Here is an 11,024-nt window from a genome sequence, read left to right as displayed (position 1 = left end):
AGAAGGATGTGGATAAATTGGAGAGTCCAGCGGAGGGCCACAAAAATGATTAGGGGGCTGGAGCACATGACTTATGAGGAGAGGCTGAGGGAACTGGGATTGCTTAGCCTGCAGAAGAGAAGAATGAGGCGGGATTTGATAGCTGCTTTCAACTACCTGAAAGGGGGTTCCCAAGGGGATAGATCTAGACTGTTCTCAGTGGTAGAAGATGACAGAACAAGGAGTAATGGTCTCAAGTTGCAGAGGGGGAGGTTTAGGTTGGACATTAGGAAAAACTTTTTCACTAGTAGGGTGGTGAAGCACTGGAATGGGTTACCTAGGGAGGTGGTGGAATCTCCTTCCTTAGAGGTTTTTAAGGTCAGGCTTGACAAAGCCCTGGCTGGGATGATTTAGTTGGGGATTGGTCCTGCTTTGAGCAGGGGGTTGGACTAGATGACCTCCTGAGGTCCCTTCCAACCCTGAGATTCTATGATTCTATGATAATCAACTTCTATTCTATCTCTTCCCTGACCTGCCATGTGACCTTGAGGAAGTAATTTCACTTCTCTGCGCACTGTCTTCCCTCCCAGCTTTTGTCCAATTTATTTATATATATTGTGAGTTCTTCAGGGCAGGGACTGTCTCTTTTTATGTGTTTGCACAGTACCTCGCAGGGTGGGGGGTCCAATCTCTGTTGGGCCTTCTAGGAGATACCATCACACAAAAAATAACAATAATTACATGTAAAAGCAGCAAAGAATCCTGTGGCACCTTATAGACTAACAGACGTTTTGGAGCATGAGCTTTCGTGGGTGAATACCCACTTCGTCGGATGCAAGTAGTGGAAATTTCCAGGGGCAGGTATATATATGCAAGCAAGAAGCAAGCTAGAGATAACGAGGTTAGTTCAATCAGGGAGGATGAGGCCCTGTTCTAGCAGTTGAGGTGTGAAAACCAAGGGAGGAGAAACTTGTTTTGTAGTTGGCAAGCCATTCACAGTCTTTGTTTAATCCTGAGCTGATGGTGTCAAATTTGCAGATGAACTGAAGCTCAGCAGTTTCTCTCTGAAGTCTGGTCCTGAAGTTTTTTCGCTGCAGGATGGCCACCTTAAGATCTGCTATTGTGTGGCCAGGGAGGTTGAAGTGTTGTCCCACAGGTTTTTGTATATTGCCATTCCTAATATCTGATTTGTGTCCATTTATCCTTTTCCGTAGAGACTGTCCAGTTTGGCCGATGTACATAGCAGAGGGGCATTGCTGGCATATGATGGCGTATATTACATTGGTGGACGTGCAGGTGAATGAACCGGTGATGGTGTGGCTGATCTGGTTAGGTCCTGTGATGGTGTCGCTGGTGTAGATATGTGGGCACCCAAAGCCTGTGAAAGTGTGGGATCATTGTCACAGGCCTTGGGTGGCAGGCCAGTCCTCGCCCACAGACAACCTGCCAACCTGAAGCATATTCTCACCAGTAACTGCACACTGCACCATAGTAACTCTAGCTCAGGAACCAATCCATGCAACAAACCTCGATGCCAACTCTGCCCACATATCTACACCAGTGACACCATCACCATCATATGCCAGCAATGCCCCTCTGCTATGTACATCGGCCAAACTGGACAATCTCTACTGAGATTGGCAGAGTGAGAACCTAAAAAATAATTCTTTCAGTTACTTCAAAAACTAGTGTGTTGCACACAGTGGAAGGGGACAGTGCTTAGAATTAGACTGTTCTTTTGTAGTGGTTTTATTATAGTCTATAAAAAACCCTTAAAAGGGCAGAACATATTGGTGGAGTTTTCAATGGAATCAGAGTCCAGTTGTTACATCACAAATGTCTGTGATTCACAGAAGAATTATTCATGGTGGCCCTAGCCACTAAACACTGTCAAAAACTACATTGTGAGTAAAGCAGAGAGCCGGGCAACTTTAGAAATGTTATCTGAAATGTCACAATAAGGACTGAATTGTGAGTAAACTAGTTCCGAGATATGAATCAAGTCTACATTGCTCTAGTAACAAATGCAATATGACTAGCATGTCTTAGGGCCCAAGAACATATTTCAAAAGCCCATCTGACAACAACAGGACTGTCCTGTAAGTGGCATCTAAGCAAGTAATTATGGAACCCATAGGAAAAGGTGCCTTGGAGGTAAGGGCTACATAGTAGCTACCATTTTAGGGAACTGCAAAAAATAAACCCAAATGACAAATAAGAGAAACTTGATATTACTAGGAAGAGATTCAGAGGCTGACCAAATGCTCATCAAGCTGGCTCTATTAATGGATACAGCGCTAAAGTGAGTCACAGGCCATCTGTGCCCTCTCAGACTCAGCACAGCTGACTGCAAATCTTCAGTGTTTTGGAGGGCTTCTCCTGGGTTCTCTCACCATTTACCCTCAACTCCTCCCCCCTTTTTAAAGTTTGTCTTAGCATCAAACAAAGATATTTTCATCAAGAATTTCTTCTTATATCCCATCTTTTCTTATCAACTTATTCATATGAAATCATACCATTCCATACACATTATCAAAATCATTTCCATGCCAAGAGACTAATGCATAAACAGCGGATTACAGTTTCTCTACAGAATTAAGCTGATAGAGAAGCTGGGCTATGAAAAATAAAGCTTTTTTAAAAACAATATCTTAAATGCAGTAATTGGTAAAGATAATTAATGTCTGAGAATACTCCATAGTGCTAAGCACATATTCAGGGCTCCAATAATTATAGTGAGGGGACTATGGCTATATACTTTCAGAGTAGCTTGTTTATATCTTAGTTTTTTTCATTGTTTAAATGTTGGCACCAATTTGAAAAATCTTCTTTAAAGATTCCTTAAAGATGGTCTGAGTCCTTCAGCCAAAATGTAACATTTTAAAACGATGTTTTCTCAAAACAAATGTTTTACGTATTCCAATTTAGAGCTTAATCCTGATATTAGTTACATGAGCATGCATTGCCACATGTTGTAAAATCCCTTTTACAATCAAACTAGAATGATGGACCAAAATAATATGGTAACACTGTTGTAAGCCCTTTTTGACCATTGCTGTACATTGTTGTCATATTCTTAGGGTACGTCTTCACTACCCGCCGGATCGGCGGGTAGCAATCGAATTCTCGGAGTTCCATATATTGCGTCTCATCTAGATGCGATATATCGAACTCCGAACGCGCTCCTGTCGACTCCGGAACTCCACCACCGCGAATGGCGGTGGCGGAGTCGACAGGGGAGCCGCGGACTTCGATCCCGCACCGTGAGGACGGGTAAGTAACTCGAACTAAGGTAGTTCGACTTCAGCTACGCTATTTGCGTAGCTGAAGTTGCGTACCTTAGTTCGACCCCCCCCCCAGTGTAGACCAGGCCTTAATAAGAGATTAACTTAATCACCCTGATATCTGCTGGGAGAGCAATACAGCGGTGCACAGACAATCCAGGAAGTTTTTGGAAAGTGTAGGGGACAATTTCCTGGTGCAAGTGCTGGAGGAACCAACTAGGGACAGAGCTCTTCTTGACCAGTTGCTCACAAACCAGGAAGAATTAGTAGGGGAAGCAAAAGTGGATGGGAACCTGGGAGGCAGTGACCATGAAATGGTCAAGTTCAGGATCCTGACGCAAGGAAGAAAGGAGAGGAGCAGAATACGGACCCTGGACTTCAGAAAAGCAGACTTTGACTCCCTCAGGGAACTGATGGGCAGGATCCCATGGGAGAATAATATGAGGGGGAAAGGAGTCCAGGAGAGCTGGTTGTATTTTAAAGAATCCTTATTGAGGTTGCAGGAAAAAAACATCCCGATGTGTAGAAAGAATAGTAAATATGGCAGGTGACCAGCTTGGCTTAACAGTGAAATCCTTGCTGATCTTAAAGACAAAAAGGAAGCTTACAAGAAGTTGAAAATTGGACAAACGAGGGAGGAGTATAAAAATATTGCTCAGGGAGTGAAATCAGGAAGGCCAAATCACACTTGGAGTTGCAGCTAGCAAGAGATGTTAAGAGTAACAAGAAGGGTTTTTTCAGGTATGTTAGCAACAAGAAGAAAGTCAAGGAAAGTGTGGGCCCCTTACTGAATGAGGGAGGCAACCTAGTGACAGAGGATGTGGAAGAAGCTAATGTACTCAATGCTTTTTTTGCCTCTGTCTTCACAAACAAGGTCAGCTACCAGACTGCTGCACTGGGCAGCACAGTATGGGGAGGAGGTGACCAGCCCTCTGTGGAGAAAGAAGTGGTTCGGGACTATTTAGAAAAACTGGACGAGCACAAGTCCATGGGGCCAAATGCACTGCAGCCAAGAGTGATAAAGGAGTTGGCGGATGTGATTGCAGAGCCATTGGCCATTATCTTTGAAAACTCACGGCGATCGGGGGAGGTCCTGGATGACTGGAAAAAGGCTAATGTAGTGTCCATCTTTAAAAAAGGGAAGGAGGAGGATCTGGGGAACTACAGGCTAGTCATAGAATATTAGGGTTGGATGGGACCTCAAGAGATCATCTAGTCCAACCCCCTGCTCAAAGCAGGACCAATCCCCAAATGGCCCCCTCAAGGATTGAACTCACAACCCTGGGTTTAGCAGGCCAATGCTCAAACCACTGAGCTATCCCTCCCCCCTCACCTCAGTCCCTGAAAAAATTATGGAGCAGGTCCTCAAGGAATCAATTCTTATTACTCTTAGCATCTCTTGCTAGCTGCAACTCCAAGTGTGATTTGGCCTTCCTGATTTCACTCCTGCATGCCTGAGCAATATTTTCATAGTCCTCCCTGGTCATTTGTCCAATCTTCCACTTCTTGTAAGCTTCTTTTTTGCGTTTAAGATCAGCAAGGATTTCACTGTTAAGCCAAGCTGGTCGCCTGCCATATTTACTATTCTTTCTACACATCAGGATGTTTTTTTCCTGCAACCTCAATAAGGATTCTTTAAAATACAGCCAGCTCTCCTGGATTCCTTTCCCCCTTTCTCCCTAGATTCCTCATCCCAGTTTTCCCCCACACAGGTTCCTTGTGCAGCCAGTTCTAGTCTCCACCCCAAATCTCAGTCTCCCATCCCCTCTGTTCCTCTCCATCCTAGTCTGTCTCCACTACCATCCTCCTTCCCAGGGAACTGGAAAATGTGATGGTGATCCCTTGGCAAATTTCAATCCTCTGCTCCAAAACATGGAGGTGCTAGAACTTCCCAACGAAACAGTTATAAGAATTGTTTTTAACTTGGTGAAATAACATTTTTCTCTAATTTTGTTTTTATAAACAACTGAACCATTTTTGCTGAAGCTTTTCAAAACAATTCAGCCTGAGGCAGATATCTGGCCTGGAATGCTTCAGTCCTAATGGTTAAAGTTTGGTAAAGTTATAAGCAACTGAAAAACGGTGTTTCATAATAGGAAGTGTCAGACAACCTTAATTACTAGATGGCACTACCAGTACCACTTACAATAATAATTAGAGCTGAGCAAAAATTGGACTTTCCATCTCACCAGATATTTGTGTATTTGGAAGTTTTGTTTTGTCCTGAATTGTGACAAAAAGTCAAATATCAAAATTTTGCATTATGCAAATTCCAAAAAACTTTGAATCAGAAATGTCAAATAACTTAGTTTAATAGAAATGTAGGGCTGACGGGAACCTCAAGAAGTCAGCACCTCTCCCTGAGGCAGGACCAAGTAAAATTTCTATTTTGCTGAAACTGCATTTTTGGTCAAAACAATCAATTTGATGGAAAACTCCCAATTATCTCTAATACTGCTACAACTACAAATCTCACATACAATACATAGCACCTTCCATCAAATACTCTCTAACAGTTGTACATACATCAGAGGATTGGCAAATTCATCAGAATTGACTACAGGACACTATTTAGCTTTATAGTTCCAGATACAAAGGAAAAGGAGAGTATCTAGAGCACAGTAAAATGAAAGAAACTTCTGCAAGGACCCCAGAAGATATACAGTCGAACCCATTTATGTCGACCTCGGTTAACTTGCCAATCCTGTTAAGTCGACGGTTTACAAGTGGAACCGCCAAACTCCCTCTTTGGCTTATGAGTTTCTCATCCGTTATGTCGATTTGGCGAACCCTAATATCTCGAGCCCGTCCCCGACCCACCGTGTCCCCAGCCGCCGGCTCCCCGGCTCTCCAGCCGCGCGGTTCCCCAGCCGCCCGCTTCCCGCGTCCCCAGCCGCCCGGCTCCCCGCGTCCCCGACCCACCGTGTCCCCAGCCGCCCACTCCCCGGCTCCCCAGCCCCGCGGTTCCCCGCTTCGCCGCCCGCCCGTCCGCCCGGCTCCGCTTCCCCGCCCGCCTCCGCATACCCGGTCCCTGCCTGTCCCCGCCCGCCCGCCCGCCCGGCCCGCATACCTGGTCCCTGCCCGTCCCCGCCCCACATACCTGGTCCCGGCTTCTCCTGCCGCCCGCCCGCCGCCGGCTCCGCTTCCCCGCCCGCCGGTCCCCGCTTCCCCGCCCCCGCATACCCGGTCCCTGCCTGTCCCCGCCCGCCCGCCCCCGCCCCGCATACCTGGTCCCTGCCCGTCCCCGCCCCACATACCTGGTCCCGGCTTCTCCTGCCGCCCGCCCGCCGGCTCCGCTTCCCCGCCCGCCGGTCACCGCTTCCCCGCCCCCGCATACCCGGTCCCTGCCTGTCCCCGCCGGCCGCCCGCCCGGCCCGCATACCTGGTCCCTGCCCGTCCCCGCCCCACATACCTGGTCCCGGCTTCTCCTGCCGCCCGCCCGCCGGCTCCGCGTCCCCGCCCGCCGGTCACCGCTTCCCCGCCCCCGCATACCCGGTCCCTGCCTGTCCCCGCCCGCCCGCCCGCCCGGCCCGCATACCTGGTCCCTGCCCGTCCCCGCCCCACATACCTGGTCCCGGCTTCTCCTGCCGCCCGCCGGTCACCGCTTCCCCGCCCCTGCATACCCGGTCCCTGCCTGTCCCCGCCCGCCCGCCCGGCCCGCATACCTGGTCCCTGCCCGTCCCCGCCCCACATACCTGGTCCCGGCTTCTCCTGCCGCCCGCCCGCCGGCTCCGCTTCCCCGCCCGCCGGTCCCCGCTTCCCCGCCCCCGCATACCCGGTCCCTGCCTGTCCCCGCCCGCCCGCCCGCCCGGCCCGCATACCTGGTCCCTGCCCGTCCCCGCCCCACATACCTGGTCCCGGCTTCGCCTGCCGCCCGCCCGCCGGCTCCGCTTCCCCGCCCGCCTGTCCGTCCGTCCGTCCGCCCGGCTCCGCTTTGCCGGATCCAGCCACGTGCAGGCAGCGCGGTAAGGGGGCAGGGAGGGGGTTGGGAGGTGGATAGGGGTTTATCTCGATCATTGGTTATCTCGATGGCTTTTGGCAAACCCCTAGGCCATCGAGATAACAGGGTTTAACTGTATTTCTTCCTGGATGCGAGTGCAGGTACTCAACTAAAGAAGAAAAATCTGGATCAAGAATGAAGAGAGATGCAATATGCAAGAAAGCCAAGCAGTACCCTGTGAACCCAGTGTGACCCTGGAAAAAGCTAGAGAGCTTTTGGGTCTGTTAACTAAACAGGCTTGGAGCTGTAAGCTAAGAAACTGCTCCTTTAGGTTTTTGTTCTTCCTGCATTCAGAGGAAGACTTTGTACATTCCTTGTAAATAAGCAAGACTGAATCAAAGAAAATGTCAGACTCCATCGATTTCTACTTCCAACTGGAACAGACCCAGGGTCCGGCACTTGACTAGCTGCTCGGGTCAAAAAGGGGTAACACTGTATTGCAGGAAAGCTCCAAATTAGATACACAGGAGACAGAGTCTGCACAGCATCTTCAGGTTAAAATAACCTCAGAAGACCAGACCCAAGTGCTTAACCCTGACTCTGAGTACCCCAGAGATTGAGGAATTTTCTTTTTTTCCTATTTGTCTTACAGGTTGATGTTAATAAGTATTATAAAAGTCACATTTCAGACATATTGCTAGATATCTGGGGGGTGTGTGTGATATTATACATTTAACAGAATTAACATTATACAATATCAAGGCCAGAAGGACCCTCAGGAGGCCATCTAGTCTAACCTCTGCTCAGAACTGGATTAATCCCCAAATAGCCCTCTCAAGGAGTGAACTCATAACCCTGGGTTTAGTAGGCCAATGCTCAAACCACCAAGCTATGCCTCCTCCATGTATATTATGCTGCATTTATTTAATGTAGAGATTGGGTTTAATGAGCATCACTATTAATTAGATGAGTCATTTTAAATGCAAGGGGGTCAATCATTTCCTTTGGACAGAACCCTTGGTTTTTCTCTTGTACTTTTTAAAGGAGAGAAATTGTTAAGGATTTCAGGGAGCCATGTGAACTGGCATCCTATAGATCTCCCACAAGCTGCAGATTAAACAATTATGAGTCTATTTGAACTTCCATTTACTAGTGTAATTGAATCTAAGATTGATTTTTTTCTCTTCTTTTTGAATAGCTAGCCCTCAATAAAGACATTGCTTATTTATAACGTTTGTGAGTCTTCATTAAAGTGAAAATCTCTTAGTGTTCACTCTCACAAAACTCCCAGTGAAGTCAATGGACATTTTTTTATTTAAAAACTTCCGAATTTGACCCTGAATTGCCTAGGGAGGTTGTGGAATCTCCATCATTGGAGATTTTTAAGAGCAGGTTAGACAAACACCTGTCAGGGATGGTCTAGAGAATACTTAGTCCTGCCACGAGTGCAGGGCATTGGACTAGATGACCTCTCAAGGTCCATGTGCACGTCTCTGCAGGATGTGGGCCAGACTTGGCCAGTAAAATTTTTGTTATTAATGAGTAAGGGTAAGATTATATTACAGAGGTCATGGATTCCATGACTTTTAAAGACCTCCATGACATTTTCTGCTTCAGACGCATGGCAGTGGGGCAAGAACTGTCAGTCACGGGGGGATCCTGGAGCGCTGAGCCACTGGACCTGTGGTGGGGTCCCTGGAGCTTCTGTGAATTTTTGTTTATTGACCTGTCCCCTTCTCACAGATCACCTGTGTACATTCTGAACAAACGGTACACTCACATTTGAGGCTAGGATGACAAGCAACCTTCCATCCTAAATGCACTGTTTTACTGGTGAGTCAACATAATTTCTTGACTACTTAAAGCAATCATTAATGCATATGGTCTAAAAGCACTATGTACATCTGCATTTCAACACAACCGGAGATACAAGCTTTAGGGGACCACTCCCTCTCAGTCAGTCCCCTCCTTATGTCATTTATATGCTAACATTGTATCTTAATTCCAATTTCTCGTATTTATTTTCTATTTGGGAGATTTATTTTTATGGCAGTTATGACTTTTTAATAGTAAGGCAAATTGGTGTTTATTGGTAAGAATATTTTGGTTCCATAAATTGAACATTACAGAACAAAATTTGTAATTAATGGGTCTGATTCATTATTGCATTACTTCAGTTAATTTCAGTGCAGTAACACCAGAGTAAAGCAAGAGCAATCAGGGTGGCTTCAGGCACCAGCACAGCAAGCGCGGGCCTGGGGTGGCAAGCCGCGGAGGGCGGCGTGCTGGTCGCCGTGAGGGCGGCAGTCAGGCAGCCTTCGGCGGCGTTTCTGCGGGAGGCCTAAGGCGTGGGACCAGCAGATCACCCGCAGAGCCGCCACCGAATCCGCATGACCGAAGGCTGCCTGACTGCCGTGCTTCGGGCAGCAAAAAACATAGAGCCTCCCCTGGGACCAACGCATAGTAAATCAGGCCCAAAATTCTGGTCTCATACTGGTTTCACACTAGTGCTACTCACTGATTTTTAATGACTTTACTCCTGATTTAGGTCTTGTGTATATAGACAAGTTGTACCACTTTAACTCCACTGACAAAGTTAAAGTGGTACTAACACACTAGTGTGGACGCAGTTATGTCGGTATAAAGGTGCCTTATACTGGTATAGTTTGTTTTGCTTCCCTACACACAGTTTTTGTACTGGCATAACCATTTAGGTAAAAAAATCACACATCTAATTGAAATAGTTATATCAGTACAAAAACTGTGTGTTGTCCAGTTGTGAGATCAGAATCAGGCCCTAAAAAGGTGACTGGCATTTATATCTTTCTCTTTAACAGTTTTGCCCTAATTCCTTCCCTCCTGTCCCCATTATACTTGGGGAAATTACCATTTTATCAAAAATGTGAACACTGCAAGAATTGTGAATTTTTGTGGATTTCTGTGTTTGATTTGCAAATGCTAATTCTCATGTTTGTTTTGGTTGCATTTTATCAGTATTAACTGGAAACGCTAATAATGCTTCCTCTTGTGATCCAAATGCTTGTCAACTACACTAATCAAATAAGATCAAATTTATGATGTGCTATAGCATCCCTTCCTATGGAAAAGCCAAAGGAGATAGGAGTACACCAAAGGGGTACTTAAAGGCCTGGAGCTGGGAATTAATATTGAAATAAAAATAATTGAAGCTACACAGGTATTTGTTGCAAAACTTAGGGTCAGGGTTTTAAAAAATAAGTACCTAGTGCTAGGCTTTTGAGTATACATTTGGCCTTTGGATCAGTGGCTTTTTTTTCCAAATGCTGAGCTCCTAGTAGTATAAAATCTCAGCACTCTGGAAAATGTTGACATCAAGTAAAGGTACAGGCCATCCAGCCTGTGATAAAGAGGGAGGTGCCATAGAACCAGAAAGCCTCAGCTGTTTTGACAATGATGTTTATTGTTAAAATGATACACTTGAAACAAACAAGGAGGGTTTGGTTCCCAGAAAAGTACAATAAACAACCAGCATTGCACAGTGACTGCAATAAACATAAGAAATTAATTCCACATACTCAGTAGAGAATGAACTTCATAATTCAAGCTCCTTTCCTTGCCTTGGCAGTACAAGTAAACTGTGTTCAAGTGCTCCTGGCCCCTCATTTACGTTTACAATTTCTTCTTTGACAAACCTTTATCTTCCTGTATCTGTTTATGTATCTTTTCAAAGGCTTCTATACAGAGCCAGCATGCTACCTGAGTGGCCAATCTGGATGCTGAGGATCTCCACAGGTGCTCCAAGAAGGAAGTCTCCCAGTCACCCTGACCATTAGACAATAGTA

The 11,024-nt window shown here is 46.4% G+C and overlaps 1 long non-coding RNA gene across 1 annotated transcript in view; it reads left to right on the top strand.

Annotated features, from left to right (window-relative positions):
* Positions 1 to 1,892: 1,892 nt before the first annotated feature.
* LOC123372637 overlaps positions 1,893 to 11,024 on the top strand; it is a 48,389-nt gene continuing 39,257 nt past the window's right edge. Inside the window, exons 1-2 of the long non-coding RNA XR_006580376.1 lie at positions 1,893 to 1,950; positions 8,947 to 9,036. This is a non-coding gene — a long non-coding RNA (uncharacterized LOC123372637). The remainder of the gene's footprint in view (positions 1,951 to 8,946; positions 9,037 to 11,024) is intronic.

This window comes from Mauremys mutica, chromosome 6 (assembly GCF_020497125.1).
Source record: "Mauremys mutica isolate MM-2020 ecotype Southern chromosome 6, ASM2049712v1, whole genome shotgun sequence".
Lineage (NCBI taxonomy): Eukaryota > Metazoa > Chordata > Testudines > Geoemydidae > Mauremys > Mauremys mutica.
This window is presented reverse-complemented; position numbering and strand designations above follow the sequence as displayed.